Source organism: Chiloscyllium plagiosum, unplaced genomic scaffold (assembly GCF_037043375.1).
Source record: "Chiloscyllium plagiosum isolate Xiang-an unplaced genomic scaffold, Cpla_swu_hap1 HiC_scaffold_38, whole genome shotgun sequence".
Taxonomy (NCBI): Eukaryota; Metazoa; Chordata; class Chondrichthyes; order Orectolobiformes; family Hemiscylliidae; genus Chiloscyllium; species Chiloscyllium plagiosum.
Window position 1 is genome coordinate 47070107 of NW_028270176.1, and position 22700 is coordinate 47092806.

Here is a 22700-nt window from a genome sequence, read left to right on the forward strand (position 1 = left end):
TGTGAGTGATTCTTGTTGGTCGGAGTAACCGGAGTGTAAACTATTGTGCTAATGGTAAGTTTCTTGGAAGTGGAGGTGTGCAGAGAGATCTCGGTGTTCAGGAACAGAGATCCTTGAAATTTGCTACCAGGTTGACAGGGTTGTTAAAAGGCATACAGTGTTTTAGCTTTCATTAATAGAGGGATCTAGTTTCGGAACCATGAAGTTATGTGACAACTGTACAAAACTCTGCTGCGGCCGCACTTGGATTATCGTGTACAGTTCTGTTCATTACATTATAAGAAGAATGTGGAAACTTTGGAAAGCGTGCCGATTTCCTCGGATGTTGCCTGGTATGAAGGGTAGATCTTACGAGGAAAGGCTGAGCGACTTGACGCTGTTTACGAGGGCGAGAAGAAGGTTGAGAGGTGACTTAATCGAGACATATAAGATAATCATACGGTTAGATAGGGTGGTAATTATTTCTGATGAAAAAGCGTGAAGTAGTTTTCTCCAGGGCTAATCTGTTTGAGTTTGAAATTCCACTTCTGTGTTTCTCCTTCGAGGAACATGTGGATAACAAGGAGCTGACGCGAAGAATGCTCCAGTTTGGCAGGAAGAGCAACATGAGAGAATAGAAGCCGTAGAGTAATGGGGAAACAGTTGGGGGGAAGACGTACGGGAAGCGGCTTAATGCTTCTCTTCCTATGTAACGACAACACAACTAGAGGAATCCAAAGTAAACAGGCAGGAGGATGGGAGATTACAGGAAGCCAGGCTGCCTCAGGAGGTATACGTTCAACGTTTATCAATTCTTAATGGCTGGGCCTGTCCTCGAATGGCAGCCTGCTGCCTGTTTACCTCTTTGCTTACGGAAACAGGCTCTGGTTTTCAAGTCTAAAGTGAAGGAAGAGTAGCCAAATCGTTAAATTCCTAATTTTCTGAAAGTCGGTCCCTACTGAGGCATTTGTCACTCTCGCAAGATGTGTCTGTGGTAACAGAAAGAACTAAAATTCCACCGAATCGTTCAAAAGAATTGACGTCTTCATTGGAAGCATCTTGCAAAGCAAGTTGTTTATTTTCTTAAGCTCGGTTTTCCTAAATATCTCTCAAAGAAAAGCTGTTTCTGAGTACTTTGTAGCCAGAACATTTGAAATAATTTCATTCTGTTTGAATTATTTGAGGCACTTCTTAATATACCGATTAATGTCTCCGATCGATGAATGCAACCGAGAATATCAGAGTTAACCTCAGACCGCTGTCAGAGGAGGGGAAGATAGGAGCGTCTCGCAAGCTGCTCTTGTGCACATTATCAATTTCAAACCAATCCAATACCTGCAACCCGTGGGAGTTTGAAGGAAACAATTAAAAAGAGCCAGTTTCAAATCTGAATCTTTAGGGGAATGAAGGATGAACTGACCGAATGAGCAGAGACTGTCAAGATACCTTCCCCTTCTTGAAGGAGCAGGGACATGAACTCTGATGTTCTTGAGGCATGAACTGATCTGAGATATTGAAGCATTCCCATCAGAGCTGCTCCACTGTCGTTGTTGTCACTGTCAGCAACAATATAACCTGATTCCCTGACGAGGCACCCAACCCAACAATGACTCTTAACCAATATGCCACCAGTGCTGCCTCGCAAGCTGTTGAACTGCTTCTTAATGCCAAAGCATATGGCGTTTAATTTATCAGTACATAAGTTTGAGCAAGTCATCGACTGTTTACAGAATGGAAAGAGGCCCATCATCCACGTTTTCAGCTCTTGGCCTCTCCCCTTGTGTTCTCAAATGTTTCAAGCACTCGTCGCAATGCTCTCATCCAGGCACGTTTTACAATCTATGCGACTGATGTTTAAGATGGATAACCTGTGTTCACACCCCCTCGGTGATCTAAACCCCATTTCACTTACAGAGGCAAACACACAGACACGTTCTGGCGAAGTGACTGTGGCCTTTGGAGAGATCAGCCAGAAAATAGGAATGCACTCAATTGGCTTATTTTGTCCCATTTCAAATTACAACACCAGAGTTTGGTTGCAGCAAAGAAAGGAAGCATTCAGCCACTCCCCTGTCCGTATTCCTCCCCTATCTAAGCATTGAGCTACGGAGGCAGTGTGCTCTGAGAGAAGGATTCTCACTCTTTAGAAAAAGCAACATAATAGATGATTGGATAGCCCGTGCATTAGAAACCAGTCGGAACAAAACCAAGACAGAACTGAAGGCATTATGAGCAGAAGGATGGGATACTGTAATTCCGAATCAGACAGTGTCCATGTTGATAGAAACAGCGACTGTCCCTGGAAGTCTAGTCATTTGGATTCCGTGCTCTCACAGCCATGGCCTGCGAATCGTTCGCATTTATTGTTACCAATATGAAATGCTGCCTTCCCCTTAAAAGTAGAATTATGACCTGGACATGCACACATAAATTGTGAAATTGATATAAATTGATGTTTTTTTTAATTCCATATTTGGGCTGAAAGTGTAACATGTAAACACTTCGATTGTCATTAAAATCCAATATTCAAGCCAGTTAATGTTGTCACAAAACTACAAAACCAGAGGAAGAGCTGGGAGTTGCATGGCTGAAGGAGGTGACTGCTTCTGCTTCCGACCCACTTTTCATCCCTTTTGTCCCAAGAACAAGTGCAGAAGCTACATACTGGCAATCTGATATATATATTTAAAAAAAAACAGAAAATGCTGGAAGTATTCAGCTTGTCTGGCAGCTTCTGAAAGTGTAGTAGAGGTCAACACCATCACAACCTGATTGTCTTTACTTTGTATTAATGATAACTAATGTCCAAGTCACAACTCATTCAGACACATTTCCTCATCTTTAAAATGTATGCACGCTTTCAGTTTGCCATGAGAAACGTTTATCAATTAATTCAGTACTGACAGGATAACCGTTTAAAGCTGTATGAAACATGTTGCCAACAGTCATATCAGACAAAATGAGGTGCCACGTGAGAAGAAATATGTGTTTCATTCAGGAAAGTTAAAATAGAATTGTTCATAGAAAATTGTGGTGAACTTTCTGCCGTTTTTTTTATGAGGTAAGAAGAAGTCTTGATGATGCTAATCCAAAGCGATCAGATAAATGTAGATTGGCCAAACAAAAGACAAAAGTTCTGTGAGACTGCAGTGCATGAAACGTGGGGATGAAGGAATATAAGGAATCATAGCAATATTGATCATAAATTGGCTGCGTGAATGGTTACTGATGAAGGGTGCCTGCCGGAAACTTCGATTTTCATGATCCTCGGATGCTGCGTGACCTGCTGTGCTTTTTGAGCACCACTCTAATGCTGACTCTGATCTCCAGCATTTGCAGTCCTCACTTTCGTCTGCGGGAAAGGGAACAGAGTCACCATTAACAATTGTGTTTTGAACTGGAAGAGTTTTTCAAGCGGACTTTGATTGAGCGTTGGTGTGTGCAAGTTCTAGTTAGATTATTTTAGACAAGCAGCATTCTCTGATTTATTAGACCGCCCAGCGCGCCCATGAGATTCTCTGATTGGTTGGAGGACCAGTGCCTCCAGCTTGGTCCTGTAGGACTGCCTATTCTTCGCTGTTGAACATTATACGTCATCACTTGCATGCATCGAGTTAACATGAACTGTGAGCATGCTCGCGGCGAGTGCTCATTGGAACGAAATGTTGTTGTCTCCAATCAACAGTCGTTGAGTGAGGGCTAAAGGGGAGGGAAGCGCCAGATGCTATAGCCCAGTTAGAGGTTACAGGTTTGGTCATGAAATGATTCTGAAACCAAACATAGTTTATCTGGGATCGCCAATTAAGCCACAGACCGCTATTCCTGTTTCAGTTTTTTTTTAATTTATCAGGTCACGGTAGGTTTATCTATCTTTAGTGTGAATAGAGCTGAAAATAAATGATATTGTATGAAATCATTGCGGTGATTCATGAGGATGTGGTGTTGTTGGGAGACGCTTGGGAGTGTATTAGTGACTGGAATTGGTGGGAAAGTGTACCCCATGAACACCTCTATCACTTACCTTGCTGTAAATGTGTTAGAGACGGAAAGAATGGAGCAGGAAGTGGAGGGACAGGACTCCTGAGCAGGATAGCGGTTCGTGGGGGTTTTGGAATTTGGGGTCATTCGTGGCCAATCCCTCAACAAAAACCCGACCCATTGTTTTTCTCACTGCTCCCCTTCCCCACACTTTCCTACCACTCCCTCCACCCAATATCAGCAACATTTTAAAGACGTTTACTTATTTCATACATACTATCTCGCTTTTGTCAGAACATTCAGTAATTTGAGAACTGAATTGAAATTGAGATACAGAACAGCCAGTGTACGAATCTCAAAAGTTACTTTGCACCTCCTCGAATTGCTGAAGTTCGTATGCTAAAATTGCTCCCCGATTACTGTTTGGTAAGTACTTACAGAATTTTTTTTAAAATCTAGACAATGTGTTACTGATATCTGTGTCAGTTAAAAACAATTGGTTTTCATATCCCACCTTCAACAGAATGGAAATATGAAATATTAGAACAGAACTGGCTTGTTGGGATGTTTGATCCTTCTCTATAATTCAGTATGATCTTGTCTGATCATTCTGCACAGTAACCTGCTACTTATTTAGGCCTATACCTTTTGATCCCTCTTGCCCCAAAACATTAGATATCTTCATCTTGTCAACATTCCACATTCTGGCTTCAATTATGTTTTGTGGCATCAAATTTCACTGAGTAACCCGCCTTTGATCAATAAATAAAATCGTCATCTCAGTCTTAAATGGACTACCCCATATTCTTAGAAGTGACGCCACCTCCCAACCCTCTATGGTTTGGACGTCCTGGTCATTGAAAGCATCCTTCCTGCATTTACCTTGTTCGTACCTTTTAGAATTTTACTCGTTTCTGTGACATCCTACTTCATCATTCTAAACTTGAGTGATCTTCATCCAAACGAATCCTCATACGTCAGTCCAGTCATCCCATGAATTAATCTGGTAAACTTTTATTGTGCCGTCTCCGAATGGAGAACATCCTTTATCAAATAAGGATCCCAAAACTGCACACAACACTGTCGGTTGTGCTGTCAACAAGACCCTGCACAATTTCAGCAAGTCTTCCCTGCTCCTGTGTTCAAATCCACTCAGTACAAAGGCTAACACACCGTTTGCCTTCCTCACCTGCTGCTGCTCCTGCATGCTTACGTTCAGCGATTTGTGTACAAGAAGACGAGATCTCCTTTCCTATTTTAGTTTCGTAAATTCATGCTGGCTCTGTCCAATCTAGTTACTGTTTTCCAGTGTTAGACTAACTGTTCTGTCATTCCATGTTTTCTCGCAACTTCCTTTTATAAATCATGGCGTCATATTAACTGACCTCCAAGCCCTAGACATTGTTTCAGAGTCGATAGAATATTGAAATATGACAATTAATTTACTCTATTTAGACTCCACACTCTAGTTACAGAAAGCATTCACTGCATTTATGGTGATTTTATGTACACTGCTGTTTGATTCGCAGTTGGTGGAATTTACTGTCTTTTAATCTCATCAATTTCAACAACACTATCTCCCTGATAATACTGATTTCTTTCAGTTCCTCCCTCTCGTTTTCTTCCCAGCACTTTAGGAATATAACTTTTATCATCTGTGATGACAGAACTAATATACATATTTATTTGGTATGCTATATATTTATCCTGCATTATAACATCCTCTGTTTCTCATTGTAAGGGATTTGTTTTCAATAATCGTTTTTTTTTTCTCAATTCATATACCTTCAGGAGCTTTAACAATTCATTATATGCTTACTGTTAAACGAAAGTTTCGTTCTGCATTAATTCTTTCTTCATCTTCTGCTGGTATCTGATGTTTGCTGCTATTTTCAGCCAATTTATAAGGCTCCTTGAGTGCAATACTATGCCTAATATCACTTGTTAGCCATGACATGGCCACGTTTTCCGGTTTCTTTGTGTCAGACAGGAGTGAGAAGCAGTTGCAGTTCCTGCAAATGTTTTTGAAGTGCTTGACATCCCTTTAAGTTCTGTTCCACAATTCGTTGTCCCATGCTCACGCTTCATATCAGTATCATTTCTTCTATTTAGATTTAGGCTCATAATCTGAGTCAGCTCTCCCACTCTCGAACTTAATGAAGAGTTCTCTCACTGACTTCTTCAATCTTCCTGAGGGACACCATCGAGATGGATTGTCAATTATTCCTTGACATATATACAAATAAAGCTTTCAAATCAAAGTTGACATATTCCCAGGCCTGCTGACTCATTAGAGACAGACAGAGAGAGGGAGAGAGAGAGAGAGAGAGAGAGAGAGAGAGAGAGAGAGAGAGAGAGAGAGAGAGAGAGATCGCACGAGTTGACTGATGGTGCTTTAACCTGAGAGTCGTTGTGCTTCAGGCACAAGGTGAAAATGTGTGGACTTCATGAGACCAGTACGAGAACTGTGCACATGCTGCTGCTGTCATTCTTCATCGAAATCTCGTCGACCAGCCAACTAAGCTAGCTCACCAATAGCCATTAAACAGTATGTAATCAAGGATGCTCTGTCCTCCATTTGTGTCTTAAATGTAGCGACTCAGAAAACCATCTCATACATACACCACGTAAGTCTCCTCCATAGTATTGTTACTGATCTGACTTGCTCAGTCTATGGGCAGATTGAAGTTACACGCAATAGCGAGAAGGCTACAAGATAAAGGAGCAGAATTAGGCCATTCAACCCATCGAGACCTCTTCAATATTTGGTCATGGTTGATATGTTTCTCAACCTCATTCTTCGGCTTTCTGCCATCTCCTGTAACTGTTGATCCCCTCATCCATCAGGGACATATCTTGAAAAATTGCAATGACTTGAGCACTAAGCCCTCTACGGCAAAGAGTTCCAAAGAATGACTAGCCTCTTGCTGAACAAATTCCTCCGCATCTCACTTCAAAATGGTCATCCTTTCTCTATATACCGTGCAGTCGGCTCCTGGTCTCTCGTGCTAGTTGAAAAACTTCTCCACAGCCACTTTAATTGCCCCTCTCTGTATTGTTTAAGTTTCAATCAGAATCTCCTCAAACTTCTAAACTGCATCAAGTACAGTCCCCGAGCTTTCAACATTTTATGACAAGCATTTCTTCCCCCCAGGATCATTCTTTTAAACCTTCTTCGGACCCTCTCCAATGTCATCATATCTTCTGGAGTATTGTGTACAGTTCTTGTTTCCTCGTTACGAGAAGGATTTTATTGTATTGGAGAGGGTTCAGAAATTATTTACCAGGATGATGTCATGAATGGAGGTCTTCTGTTATAAAAATAGGCTGCGGTTTCTTTTTCCATGGAGCAGAAGACTTCGACGTTTGGCTTATAGAGATTTGTAAAATCACGAGGAGCATAAATAAGATTACTATCAAAGGTGAGGGAGTTCGAATCCAGGGGCATATGTTTAAAGTACGAGAAGGAAGATTTATAAAGGGCATGAGTGGCAGCTTTTGTTTTACCCCCTTTGGTCACTGTGTGCAATAAACCGCTAGAGGAAGTGATGGATGCAACTACAGTTAAATTATTTAAAAGTCATTTGGATAAGTAACTGATTAGGAATGTATTGGAAGTTTTTGGGCCAACGGCAGGCAGGCGGGTCTATTTCAATTTGGCAATGAGTTCTGCATGGTATATATGGAGTGAATGGTCTGCTAAACTGCTATATGACTCTGAATTACCCTTAGATATCGTGCCTAACATCCTGCAATATTCCAAATACCGTCTGACCACGACTATGTAAATGCTCAACTGGACATCCCTGCTCTTATATTCGAGACCCCTTGATATGCATTATAAAATTGAAATTTCCTTCCTTAATTCCAACTGAACCTGCCTGATCTAGGGCTCCCAAGTCACTTTGTGCTTCGGCTTTCTAAAGGCTTTCCGTGAACAGAAATTAATCGAAGCCTGCCTCCTTCCTCTCATACTGCATAATCTGACACATCCCATTTTGTATTGCATTTGCCAGTCATTTGCCCACTCTCTGCGCCTGCCTAGCATCTTATGAACATTCCCAGCTTTCTTGATACGACCTGTCTCTCCAACTACGTTTGTGTCAAGTGCAAATGTAGCAAAAATGCACTCTGTTCCTTTGTCCAGATGTTTAACGTGTAACGTGAATAGTTATGCTCTCAACACCGATGGCTGTGCAAGTCTTAAAAAATCAGTAGCTGCCATCCTTTAAAAGACCCCTCTGCTCTCACTGATCCAGTCAGCCAATCCCCTCCTTGTCACTAACAGCATGCTTTTACCTTATTTTGCAGTCTGCTGTATGGCACCTTATCACAGGACTTATGAGTATTGAATTAGATCACATCCACTGGCTCTGCTTTGCCTAACTTACTTGGTACTTCCTTAAAGAGATCTAACATAGCTGTCAGACATGACGTCCACTTGATGAAGACATGCAGACTTTGCTGTATTTTACCATCCATTTCCAAGTACGGTGCAACACTGTCGTTAGCATGGCCGACAGTAGTCTGTGTCTGCCTCTCCCCTTTCTTTCAGCAGGGGTGTTGCATTTAAAAATTTCCACTCATCTGGGACCCACCCTGACACCGATGACTCCTGACTGATCACGACCAATGCGTCCACAATCTCCTCAGCAATCTCCTTCAGAAATCAGGAATGCAGTCCAACTGATCTCTGTGACTTAGTCCCTTCAGACCTTGCAGCTTCCCTGGCATCTTCTGGTTATTGTTGGCATTTCATTCACTTCTTCCCTACGTGTCTATTAATTCACATATTTTGTTGTTGTCTTCCACTGTGAAAACTGATGCAAAGTGCTTGTTAACCTGCACCATTTCGTTGTTCCCCATTACGTCTTCTCCAGTGCACCAATTTGCACTCTTCTCTCTGTTGTCTCTCCACAATTCAGGTGCTCTGCCTGTATTGCTGATGAAGGGCTTTTGCCCGAAACGTCGGATTTTCCTGCTCCTCGGAAGATGCCTGAACTGCTGTGCTTTTCCAGCACCACTCTACTCCAGAATCTTGTTTCCAGCATCTGCAGTAATTGTTTTTTTACCGAGTTGACTTTAACCCTACTGCGAATACTCTTGCAAGGATGCCTGAATACTCTTGCAAGAAATGTTCCTCCTCTCTCAACAAGAATCTCAGGGAGTCCTCTTCCACTGCAACTCCCAGGTCATTTCCTCTGCCCTGAAGCTACCTTCTCCCACTTTCCTCACTGGGGTTGGAGAAAACGTGCCAGCATTCATTTCCTCACTGACCTGTCACCTTCATCCTCACCCACAATCACCTATTGTACTCTATTCTACTTTCTCCCCATCCCCGCCCTCCTCACATTTAATTCTCCACCCGTCAGGCTCTCTGCCTGTACTCCTGATGAGGGGCTTTTGCCCGAAACGTCGGAATTTCCTGCTACTCGAATGCAGCCTGAACTGCTGTGCTTTTCCATCACCACTCTACTCAAGAATCTGGTTTCCAGCATCTGCAGTCATTGTTTTACCTTACTATTCTCTCTGTAACCTTTTAAATATGTGAACAAACTCTTGCACCATTCTTTATATTTCAAGTTCACACACTTACGTACTAAATCTTAATAACTCATCTTGCCATTTTGGTTGTTCTCTGCTCGTTATTGAACCCTTCCAAATGCTCTAGGTTTCACTAATCTACACCAGATGGTGTTTTTCTTTTGTTTCTGTGCTCTCACTGACTTCTCTTGTCAGTCATGTTTGCTTTATCCTCTCTTAAGCATGTTCAGGTGGCGTGAGCAATGGATCCGGTGTTACTAGGCGCTGACGGAGTGCCATTTGGACTTGAGATAACGTCCGCCAACTTCTACAGTATAGCACAGTACATGGAACAAGACTGTGACCAGGACACAATAATTGTGAATTTCTCTCCTGGACTGGTAGAGAAGGGTTTACGAAACTGCATTTACAGTGAGTTCAGAGGAGAGTATTTACACACACCAAACCCAAACCAAGGTATATGTGTGTCTTCTGAATTTCTTACCTGGATTGACAGTGATGAATTTTAGATACCTCTTTTTGTTATTTTACCATAACTATTGTCGACTGTGTCTTTATGAGTTTTCCACTAATTACCATCCCCAGAGCCTGTGACTGTCACACATCTACTCCATTTTCCTTCTGCTTCTCAGATCATAAGGATGAGGAAAATCTGCTTCATTTTTATTTCCTGATGTCTGTCTGCGCACGCTAAAACATTTATCTACCTTCTTTCCCTGCACAAACCCGACCAGCTAAGGTTTCCAGCATAGCCTGTTTTATTAAAAAAAAATTTCAGCTGCTGCAGTATTTTGCTATTATTTCCTTGCAGGTGTTTCTCACAGCACTGAGTCTAAAAGTACAGATGCTCCAACGATTAGCTGCTTTCTTACTGAGTGGTGAATGCAGAAACAGATCCATGGCAGCCTGTGTGAGTCTTTTTTTCTTTAATTTTAGTCGCAATTACCGAATGATTGCAACACAAGATAATTTGGCGCATCGTGCCAATGCTGGTTCCCTGGGCAGATTAGTTCACCCCACTCTCCAGCCCTTTCATGAGCAAGACTGGCTGATATTGTCAATCTCCAATTGCCTATGTAGAAGTCGATGGATTATCTTCTTAAACTGCTGCAGTCCACGTAGTGCACTTAGTCCCAGATTACTGGCAGGCGAGGAGTTACAGGTTAAACACCTGGAAATGATGAAGGAATTGCAATGGATATCCAAATCAAAAACATCAGATTGCAATCCTACCCCGTCTTCCATCTGTCAAAATGTCCACAATGATTCACAGGAATGTGAAAAGGCAACACTTGACACTGAGCCACATAAAGAGTTGTTTAGACACTTGACTGAGCATGTTTGAATGGGTTATCTCTCAATTATATTCTTCAAATCAAGTTTATAGGGTATTAGAAGGATTGATTTGCACTCAGCAAATTTGGATCAAAGATCACAGCAGAGTCTGACGTCGTCACATCATTTATCCTAACCTGAATAGTATGGTGTTCTGAACAGAAAAGGTACAAACTTCGTTCAAAGTCAGGAGAAACAGAGCACGTGTGTGTGGGCGAGGCTTCAGCTGATCATCTGGCCTGGCAAGACGCAAAGCGAATCAGCACAGTGAGATACTATGCAAATGTCAGGATTGTGGAAAAGGAGAAAGTGAGGATCGCAAATGCTTGCAATCAGTGTCGAAGAATGTGGTACTGGAAAAACACAGGCCGTCAGTCAACATCCAATCAGAAGCCCTTCATCGGGAGATTAAATGTACCAAAAATACGAAACAAGGGACAAAAAAATAAGAACAAGAAAGAGGTCGTACTTCAAAAGTTAACTGGGCTAAAGTTTGAGTCAATTACACCAAACAGGCTTCATCCCAAAATGTTGAAGAAAGAGGAAGACAATGAGAGAATGTGGCTGCGCTGGGAGTCATCTTTCAAGTTATGTAATCTCTGAAAAGCCTCCTGTGGAGTGGAATTCACGTTGGAACCCCACAGTTTTGCTTGTTCAGGAAGCTTTTTATCCGGTCCCACAGAACATCACAAAACACAATGGGGTTGGAGAAAACGTGCCAGCATTCATTTCCAGCTGTTTACCAGCTGGAAAGCATAGAGTAGGAATAAACGCACTTTTCTCACGTTGGTGTTCTGTTACGGGTGAAGTACCACAAGGATCAGTGACAGCACTGCTGCCTGATAGTGCTCGAGACCGGGGTTCAATTCCATCGTCACGCGATTGCCAACATGAATTGTGCACATTCATAGTGTCTGCGTGGGATTCCTGCGGATGCTGCTGTTTCTGCACACAGTACAAATATTCACGGTTTAAGTGAATTGCCCATTATATCCAGGAATGTCCAGGCTTGGTGGATTGGGCATGCGAAATGCAGCATTATAGGGAGAGAGTAGGGCCTCATTGCATTGGAGAGATTCTATGATTCAATGCTTGAACCAAATTGTTCCCAAACATTATACATGATTTGGACATTTGGACCTCTTGTAATTTTTCTAAACTTGTTGATGACATCAACTGGATGGGAATGTACATTGTAAGGAGAATGGTGGGAGCCTTCAAGTGAGGTTTGACAGCATCAAGAATGAGTCAGTAAATGGCAGTTTATCCATAACACACGATAGCTCCACAAAGAATATCAATAATCTGGTTAAATCTGACTACTTGTTCGCAAAGTATCTTGAATTTTCATCATACCCTTGATTTTCTTTCTCCAAGTGCCTTGCTCAACAACTTTATTAAAAAAAAATTGAGAAGCTTTCATGTGACAGATGTTAAGCTAACTACTTGTCATTTCCTCCTTGACTTCCCTTCTGTTCTGACTAAATAAAACTCACTGATCTGCATGTGTTGGAGAAATTGAGGACTGCAGATGCTGGAGATCAGAGCTGAAAATGTGTTGCTGGAAAAGCGCAGCAAGTCAGGCAGCATCCAGGGAACAGGAGAATCGACGTTTCGGGCAGAAGCCCGAAGAAGGGCTTCCTGAAGAAGGGCTTATGCCCGAAACATCGATTCTCCTGTTCCCTGGATGCTGCCTGACCTGCTGCGCTTTTCCAGCAACACATTTTCAGATCTGCATTGGTTCCCACGATGACTCTCCACTGATTTTATAATTCTCAGATTTGTTTTCAAATCCATCCATGGTCTTACACCCCATTAATCCACCACTGCTTCCAGCCTAACATTCTTCTGTGCTCTTCCCACTCCTCTACTTCTGCTCTCAGTATTCGAACGCTCCTTACTCCCCCACTGCCAAATATGGATTTTACACTGAATGAGAGAGTCTGAAGCAGTGTTGCATTGCACTAAACACTACAGGCTACTGCTCTTGGCGGTAATATGGAGTTCTACCTCATCACCATGTTAACCAAAAAAATTAGATCAATTCATTCTCATGACTATGATGTAGATTCCTGCAAAATACTTGACTATTTTCTGTGTGCTGGCAAGTACAGTATCTTTCTCTATCCCCTGTTTCACTTTGACTGTGACATGGCACATTTTACTGCTCTTTTATCCACTTATAACTGTCCTTTGTTTGAGGTCTGTATTTCTGGTTTTGTGTGCGGTGGGCCAGTGACAACCTGATGTGCAATTCCAAATTGTTATGAAGTTGAAAATGTGTGCTGTACCTTGAAGAGAGGTAGAATGTTGTTCTGCACTGAGAGCTTACGAGAGCAGTCTCAGAGTTTACTGGAAAATTGAAAATATATAACATTTGGCTGTGAAATAGGTACCTGAGTTGGTTGCTGTTTTGACGACAATTCAAATTTAACCAACGAGATTCATTTACGTCTCTGTAAATTAAAAGCCAATCGATTTTGAATTTATCATTCTGCCAACATCGAACAAATGAGATAATCCGATTTGGGGGTATAAGAAAGGTAGGCATTTTGAACGTTAGACAGAGTTACTGCTATCAAGGGGGAACTACAGGAGGAAAAGAAAAGCCAAAAACAAAAAGACCGATTGCGAAATGAAGGGAAATGACTCTGGCAATTTGTGCAGCTAACACCAAACGAATGTTTGCATGAAAGCGGCTGGGTTGCGCTGTTGGGTCTTATCATCATCACGATCACATGTGCCCCACACGCTGACAATTGATAACTCGGCCGAATCTCAGTTCATCTGCTGCTGAAACTCTCATTTTTCCCCCTTTGATATCATTATAGGGGACTTTAAATGAAAAGGCTGGAGATTTTGCTCGATTGAAAAATTGCAGTTCTGAGAAATGATGTTTTAAATGAACATCAAACGCGACTGTAAAAATTCAGCGAAGGAACAAAAAATGCAGTGACACTGGTGGAAGAGTGTCACAGAGACCAGAAACACTTAGTGGTATAGTGGAGCTAATGGCAGTTAATCTCTCAATAATGATCAAATAAAAGGGTAGAAATAACAGTGGATTTTCATAACTCCAATGTAGTGTGTCATTGTAATGCAAAATGATTTTTGAAGTGATTTCAAGAGCACTGTTTTGATCAGTCATGGCAAGACAAACAAGAGCAGCACAATAGGAGGAATGGCGTCGGGAGAGCATCTTGGTAATAGAGATCACAAACCAGTCAGCTTAACGTCAGACTGAAGACACCTCGCACAAGAATTAGACTAGTATTTTTGACAAGGTGTGTGTTTATTTCACCATGGCAAACTGGTTAAAAGATAAACGTCTGTGGCATTAATGGAAACGTAGCAAGTAAGGTGCCATACTGGCTTAGTGGCAGGAAATCAAGACGAATTGTTAACATCTAATCTCTGGTCCATGCCAGTAAAGTCTCCGACATGATGATTGATTTCACAACGACCGAGATTGAAATGGATCGACTGGTTTCCTGTTCCCGATGATGGGATAGGACACGTTTACCCATCAAGAGTGACAGCAGCAACACAGACAGAATGGTGCCGATGTGCACGTTAGATTATGGAATGCCTCAGTGAAATGGCAGGAGCGATGTAAAGGAGGTTTAATGGCCTTGTAAGGGAGGGAAATCTCTGAAAGTGCGTGGGTTTGAATTCTGATTTATGAAATGGAGAATTGTGATATTCCACATAAGTAACCAGTGTTGCAGAATATCATATAATCTCGTGTTCCCAGGGCTAAACTAAGAGAGACTCTGTGGCGCAGCAGTGAAGGTCAAACTGGAAATTGGCATGAGGATGAGCCCGCTGTGTCGGTATAAAGGTGCATGAAACGCCGGGGCTGGGACTCCAACCTCACCTGTAGTACCTTCTATTGACATGGAGCAAGGCGCATTGTGATATCAGATTGGGATCTCCAACTTATAGGGAGCAGCTTCTGTTGGCATAAAGCAAGGGGCATTGTGGCAGCAGGCTGGAAGTTCCAACCTCACCTGGAGCAGATTGTATTGATAAGGAGCACGGACCGATGAGACGTAAAGTTGGAGAAAGGATACTCAGTTATTTTAATCTGAATTAAAGTAGTATTTAGCCGGACCCATGTTTGTAGATTGAGTGAATATCTGTCCCAGGGAAATCTCGCAAAAAGAAGGGAAAATGTGGCAAGGATTCAGCTCGTGGAGGAGAATCTGTGCAGAAAGAAACACAGGTAATATTTTCTTTTTCTGCCTTTTATCATAAGACTGACTGCGTATTTCGTTAAATTGCAGCAAGTGATTTTCAGCTCGTGCCATGATATTATATTTCCTGGAAACCCATACAAGTCATTAAAGCGAACTAAACTTCCAAAAATTAACGGTATATACCTAGATCAAAGGGAGAGGACAGAGAGTGGTGGTGGAGGGTTGTTTTTCAGACTGGAGTCCCGTGACCAGTGGAGTGCTACAAGGATCCGTGCTGGGTCCTCTACTTTTTGTCAATTAACTGGAGTTGTGTTGGACAGCGAAGAGAGTTACCACAGAACAGGATCTTGACCAGTTCAGCCAATCAGCTGAGAAATAGCAGATGGAGTTTAATTCAGATAAATGTGAGGTGCTGCATTTTGGGAAAGCAAATCATAACAGGACTTCAAGACTTAATGGCAATGTCCGAGGGAGCGTTTCTGAACATACAGACCTTGGAGTGCAGGTTCATAGAATCCTGATGTTTGAAATTTAACTTGAAAGTGGAGTCGCAGGTAGATAGGATAGTGAAGAAGGCGTTTGGTATGCTTTCCTTTATTATTCAGAGTATTGAGTACATGAGTTGGGAGGTCATGTTGCGGCTGTACAAGACATTCGGCAGGCCACTGTTGGAATATTGCGTGCATATCTGGTCTCCTTCGTATCGGAAAGAAGTTACGAAATTTGAAAGGGTTCAGAAAGAAATGAGGATTCTGTCAATGTTGGATGATTTGCTAAAGAGGGAGTGGCTTAATTGGCTGGGACTGTTTTACCTGGCGCATCGGAGGCTGAGGCATGACTTATTAGAGGCTTTCAAAATTATAAGGGTCAAAGATATGGTAAATAGAAATAGTCTTTTCCCTGGGGTCTGTGGGTCCAAAATTAGAGGGCATAGTTTTACGGTGAAAGGGGAAAGATATACATGAGACCCACTGGGCAACGTTTTCACACAGAGAGTAATAAGTGTATGGAATGTGCTGCCAGAGGAAGTGGTGGAGGCTGGTACAATTGCAATATTTAAGAGGCATTTGGATGGATATACGAATAGAAAGGTTTTGGAGGGATATGGACGGGGTGATAGCAGGTGTGACTTGATTAGGTTTGGATATCTGGTCAGCATGGACGAGTAGGACCAAAGGGTCTGTTTCCATGCTGTACATCTCTCTGACTCTATGACTCTATTTGATGTTGACATTATGCTCGAGTTTATCTTGATTTATGGAGGAAAAGCTGGAAACTAATGTTGAAATTTACAGGATCAACGATGATCCCATTCAATGACTGAACAGACAAGAGGCTGAATGGAAGTTTCATCATGACAGATATGTTTTCATTATGAATCGCGCTGAAACACAACGTGGGGAGGATTGGACTGAAGCAATGGTGGTGATTTTCTTTCCTGGTTAAATTTTTGAATATGACTGCTATTTCTCCTGTCCTTGTTAACATCAAAACTCTGAAGCATGAAAGCGTGAAGAACATATGGGGCTAGTGGCGCCAAGTCTAACGTGCCTGACTCAAGATCAGAACATTGTAGATTTCACTCCGCTCTAGCTCGAGGTTAACACAGGTATTTATTAATCTCACAACCTAATCTTCCTCATTGTTCTGAAGCCGAGATGAATCTTGAGCTCCTGATATGCTAAACGATAATCTCTTTCAGTACACATCCCGGAGAACATCACAGTCAATGTCGCACAAGTGAGGAAGACCAAATAGTCCCACACACTGCGAATCGGCACTTTTCAATTTCACAGAGCCATCGACCCAATCGCTGCGGCTCATAGTAATGGCAAGGAAACAAAATAAATATCTCAGTCTCATGTTGGTTCATGGAGTGCCGAGGCACCTTCTCCTTCTTTAAGAGGCTGGAACATTGACTCTGATGTTCGTGGAGACATTGATTGATTCGAAGCATTGTAAGGAATCCTATCACAGAAGCCTACGCTGTTGATGCTGAACAAAACAGCCCTTACTGGGAATTGAACGCGGTCTGCATTGGTAAAAGTGCCAATTCAGAACCACGACACGACCAGGGACGAGTACAACGGTCGGAGGCACGTAGTCTGACAGCCCTCAAATGTGTTGGACGCGTTCTTTGCAGAAACAACCGCTTCACTATCCTCATTCCATTTTCCATCTCTTTGCCTTGTATGCCTTAGCATCACGAATACAGATTGAATATCTCTGAAGGTTGTGTTGATTTCATCACAATGAGTTGCAGATTTATCCACCACCACTACTGGTGGATAAAGTTTTTACTGCTTATCTACTGAAAACTTTGTGCCTCGTACATTGAATCGACACCACTTGGCGTTTGTCCGAGAGGAAACATTTCTTTCAGCCGAACATGCTTTTATCTCTCATTGTTTTGCACATTTCAATCATGTTTCCTCACAATCTCCTCTTCTCTATTGAAATTAGAACAGAAAAACTGATCGTTTCCAAAAAAAAAACAAATATGCATTGTGTAATTTTCCTGAGCCTGATGTTCCAGTGATCTCCGGAACATGTCAGTAAAAATTGCTACATGAGCACTGATCTCACAACAGCAGTATGTAAATGGATCGATTGGTTTTAAGGTCCTAATTGTGGGATTTGGTCACGTTCGCCCAACAACATTGACTGCAGCTGCACAGACTGAACAATGTCAATGCGAGTGCTTGATAGCCAAATGCCTCAGGGAAATTGGAGGAGGAACCTAAAGCAGGGTTACTGATCGTGGGATGGGGAGAAATCTCCGAGAATTGGTGGGTTTGAATCCTGATACAGAGACAGCAGAGATGTGAAAGGGCGAGGGTTTGAAGGAGCAAAATCATCACCTCGACGAATATTTTCATGTCAAAAAAGATTGATTCGCTCCTGCTTTTGTTAAGCATGTCTTACTCTGCATAAAACGGTAACAAGTGACAATACTGGAAGTCAAATTGCAGATGATCTTTCTGCTGCCACTACGCAAAGCGCGAACCACTGCATGATACCGGCACCGCATGGAATAGCATGATGCAAAAAGCAGTAAAGATAGTGGCAGAGGATATGTTAGGAACAGGACCACATGAACAGTAGTAATACTTGACAAACAGTGACTGAGACATGCAAACTCATGGTGAGCTGAATGGTAAACTTCGGTATCTCTAGAGCCGATGGATATTTCATCACTTAGTTTGTTGAAGGTGAAGATTGATATAGTTCTCCAGAAAATGAAAGCATCAGGGAATAGCGCAGGGAATTGCTGGAATGTATTTCTGCAAAAGAAATGTAGTTTACCATCGGTTACTTTAGCAATTTCGTCATACAAGGAAGTGACCATTGCTGTGGAATATCATATAGTGCCAGGTTTCATGCCTGGAATACGAGAAACTGTGTGGTGCAGCAGCGAAGATCAAACTGGAAATGCGGATGAGGATGAGGCAACGGATATGAGTTCAGAAATGAAATCATTGAGTGTGAAGTATTTCACTGAAAGTACAGAGTGAATTGAAATGCCGGGGACTGGGAGTTCCAACATTGCGTGGAGCAGTTTCTATTGACGTGGTATACGTCGCATCAGGCTGGGAGCTCCAACCTGAACTGCAGCAGCTTCCATTGACACGAAGCAGGGAGCACTGGGATATCAAGCTGGAAGTTCCAACTGTATCTGGAGCAGCTACTATTGACATCTGCACTGAGAGAAATGGAGGTAATGTTTTCTCTCTCTGAGCTATCTCATATGGCTAACTCTGCTCTGGGCAGAAAGGGAATTTTTTTGGTCATTTCATTTTATTGAATTTCTTGTAAACTCGCACAGGCCGTTAAAATACGTTCAGACTTCGAAAATCAGCTTGAATACGATGTTGTGATTAGGCATTAGTTGATCAAAAGTGATGGAGCAAAATCAGTGCAGTGAATTTGAAATTCATCAGATGAGCGGAGATCCCATTGAATGGCTGAGTAGACACAAAGTGAATGGAAGTTTCATGAGGATGAATGTCTTTTCGTTACAAAACCTCCAGCTGCACAAAGAGTGGATCATTGGAGTGAAGCAGTAACGGTGGTTATCTTTCCTGGTAATTCAACTTGTGAACATGAGTACGATTCGTCATGTCCATGTTGAGATCACAACTCTGCAGAATGCCAACCTCAAGCACGCGGGAGCACAGTGTCACAATGGAAAATGCGCTTGGTTACGGTCCAGAGATTGTAGTTAAGGTTTCGACTTGGTTCAAGAGCAAGACTGGCAGGCTTCAACTTCACATACAAGTTAATTTACCGCACAATGTAGCACATACAACGGGTCAGTGGCACAATGGATAACATATCTAACTACAGATCTACTGTGTGGAGCTTCGATTCCAACCTGGCTTGCGGGCTGCGCTGACTTTATTGCACTTAAAACTGACTGTTCTGAAGCCGAAATGAGGTTTGCACCTTGAACTGCAGGGACAGGAGTCCCTTCATTAAATAACCCTGCGACCGTCAGAGTCAATATCCCAGAGTCATCACTGGGGGGGGGGGGGGGGGGGGGGGGGGGGGGGGGGGAAGCTGAATTCTTCAATCAGGTTGCCCTCTACACCTTTCAACTTTCCGAGGTTCACTGTGGCACCTGCGATTGTGAAGGAAACGAGACACAGAGCCAAGTCTCAGCTTTGACAATTTTGGGAAAACCTTTAGGAAGCGGAATCAGAGGAGAATGGCAGGTGATCTGTCTGAATGAGCAGAGACTGCCGAGGCACCGTCCCCTTTATTTAAGAGTCTGGGACATCGTCTCTCATTTCTCGACGTCATTAATTGATCCGAGGTACTAAAAACACTCCACTTGCAGGGGGTCTGCTTTTGCTGATGTCACTGTCAGGATCAAAACAAACCCAACTCCCGGACTTAGAATCAAAGCCGGGTCACAGCGAAGGAAGCGAAAAAAATGGACCTGCTAGCCCACCATGGACAGCTACACGAATACCACGTATGTGTAGAATGACAGCCCTCAAGGTCGTTGTACATGCTTTCGTCAGATGCAATCGCTTGACTATCTTTATTCACTTTCATCACTTGGCCTTATATGCATTAACAACTCAAGTTCAGATCCGTGTATTTCTGAAGGTTATGTGGGTTCAGACAGTGAATCCAGATTCAACCATCCGCTTGCTGATTAGATTTTTCTGCATATATCCTCAATCCTTTCCACTTCTTAACTTCAGTCTACGCCCCTGTTGATCGGTCAAGAGGAAACGTTTCTTTTAGTCTGCATTGTCCATGCCGCTCATTACTTAGTGCATATGAAACATGTTTCCTCACAGTTTCCTCTGCCTTAAGAAAACAACCCCAGTCAAAACAATCTGTCTTCATAACCTAAACTTTTCCACTTGGTAAATTTCTGCATGGTTTCCAGTGTGATCACATGACTCCTGTAATGTGAATTGCAGAACTGCACGCAATATTTCGGGGGAACCGAATGAGCAAATGAAATAATTGACTGGAGAAAGCCACAGAAACTTGTCGTTTCCAATAAAACATCATTTGCTCAATCCTGCGCTGTACACTTACCCTGAGCCCGATGTTCCAGTAATCTCTTGTCCGTGTCAGTAAAAGCTGCTCCATGAGGATTAATTACAGAACAGCTGCAGCTAAATGGATTGAATTGCTTGAAGATGCCGACCATGGGTTTGAACACTTTCACCCAAAACAGTGACCGCAGTAGTACAGAATGAACAGTGTAAATGTGAGTATTATATTGCGCAATACCTCAGTGAAATGGGAGGGTGGACGTTTAGGCGAATTAGTTCTTGTGGGAGGGAGAGATTTCTTCGATAAAGGGTGGTTATGATATGTGAAACGCAAAGATGTGAGATAGCGGGTGTTTGAAGAAGGAAACTTATCACCACGTAGAGTATTTTTATGTAAAACATAGATTGATTTTCTCAACGTTTGCTAAGCACATATTACATGGGGTAAAACGGGTAAAATGCCGATTGCTGTGACAGTGATTCGAGCAGAACTTACTGTGTTGACAATGCCAAGGAAGAACCATTTCATGATCCTGGCGCCACATGGAAAAGCACGATGCAAAAAGCAATAAGGATCGGGGCAGAGGTTATGCCAAGAACAGAAACACACGCACAAAGGAATACTTGTCAAACAGTGACTGAGATGTGGGAACTCAGATTCGGTTGCATATATATCGCTTCTATGTCCGGAGAGACTGTAGAGATTGCAACACTGAGATTGTAGGATGTTATGTTTGCGAGATATCTACAAAACTTCAAAGGGTCATGGGATACTGCAGGGTATTGCTGAAATGTATTTCTCAATAACACTGTATTTTAACATCGGTTACTTCACCAATTTCCTCACTTATTGACGTAATCATATAATGGCATGTCATATAATCCCAGTTCAAGGGCGTGGAATCAGAGAAATTGATTTGCAATGCACCCAAAACTAATTGGAAATGGTAATGGCGTTCAGCGCGAGCATGTGGCTGCGAAAATGCAATCGGTGAGCGTAATGCCATTCTCTGATGATATAGAGGCGCGTGAAATATCGAGGCTAAAAGCTCCCGCCTTAAGGAGACCGGCTTCAATTCCCACGCATCAAGAAGCAGTGGGACATCAGGCTCGGAGCTCCAATTTCACCTGCAAGAACTTGTATTCACATGGAACACGGAACTTTGGGACATCAGCTGGTCGAATAGATACTCAACTATTTTATTCTTAAGTCAGTAGTTTTCAGCAGGATACTTGTTGTGGATTGAAAGAATATCTACAACCGGGACAGTCAAAATTACAAAGAAGAATTCTGCAAAGAGTCAATTCTTGGAGAAGCATCTGTGCAGAGTGATGCAGAGGAATGTTTACGTCATCTGCCATCCTCATATGTTTGACTTTGCACTGGATTAATTTCCATGAAGGGATTTTTTTGCTCGGTTCACAGTATTCACTTTCCTGCATATTCGCAAAAGTCGCTACTGTACTCGAAACCTCTGAAAATTAACTGGTATATACAATGTGGTGATTCGGCTCACATTCACGTGAGTTATGCTGAAGAAGTGGATTCGAAATTCATCACATCACATTCCATTAAATGACTAAGCAGACAGAGTGTGAATGGAAGCTTCATGAGGACATATGTATTTTTTTTTGGAAAATTCGTTGCTTTGAAAGGTGATGAAGATTAGACTGAAGCAGTGACAGTGATTATCTTTATTGCTTGTTCAACTGGAGAACATGACTGCTATTAACCGTGTCCGTATTAACATCACGGCTGTTAAGGCTGTGCATTGGGCCAGTGGCGCAATGGATAACGCGCCTGACTACGAATCAGGAGACTGTAGGTTCGAATCCTACCTGGCTCGCCAGTAGCGCAGATTTTAATCCCGCTTAAAAATTGATTTTTCAAAAGCCGAAATAAGGTGTTAGCTCCTCATCTGCAGGAACGAGAATGCCTTCATTAAATGCCCCCGAGAACATGAGAGTCAATGTCCCAGCGTCATCACAGGAGGGAAGCCGAATAGTCGCGCGGGTGACTTATGGGCACCTTTCCATTTCATAAAGCCACCGATCGAATAACTGTTGCTCGCGGTGATGCTCTGCTTTGAGCATTTTTCGAAACTCTTTGGCCAGTGGAATCAGAGAAGAATGAAGGGTTAACTGT

At 42.5% G+C, this 22700-nt stretch overlaps 1 non-coding gene across 1 annotated transcript; it reads left to right on the forward strand.

Moving 5' to 3' along the window:
• Window positions 1-22328: 22328 nt before the first annotated feature.
• On the forward strand, window positions 22329-22401 carry trnar-acg (transfer RNA arginine (anticodon ACG)). Its single transcript has one exon. It is a non-coding gene; the product is annotated as a tRNA-Arg (tRNA).
• Window positions 22402-22700: the final 299 nt, after the last annotated feature.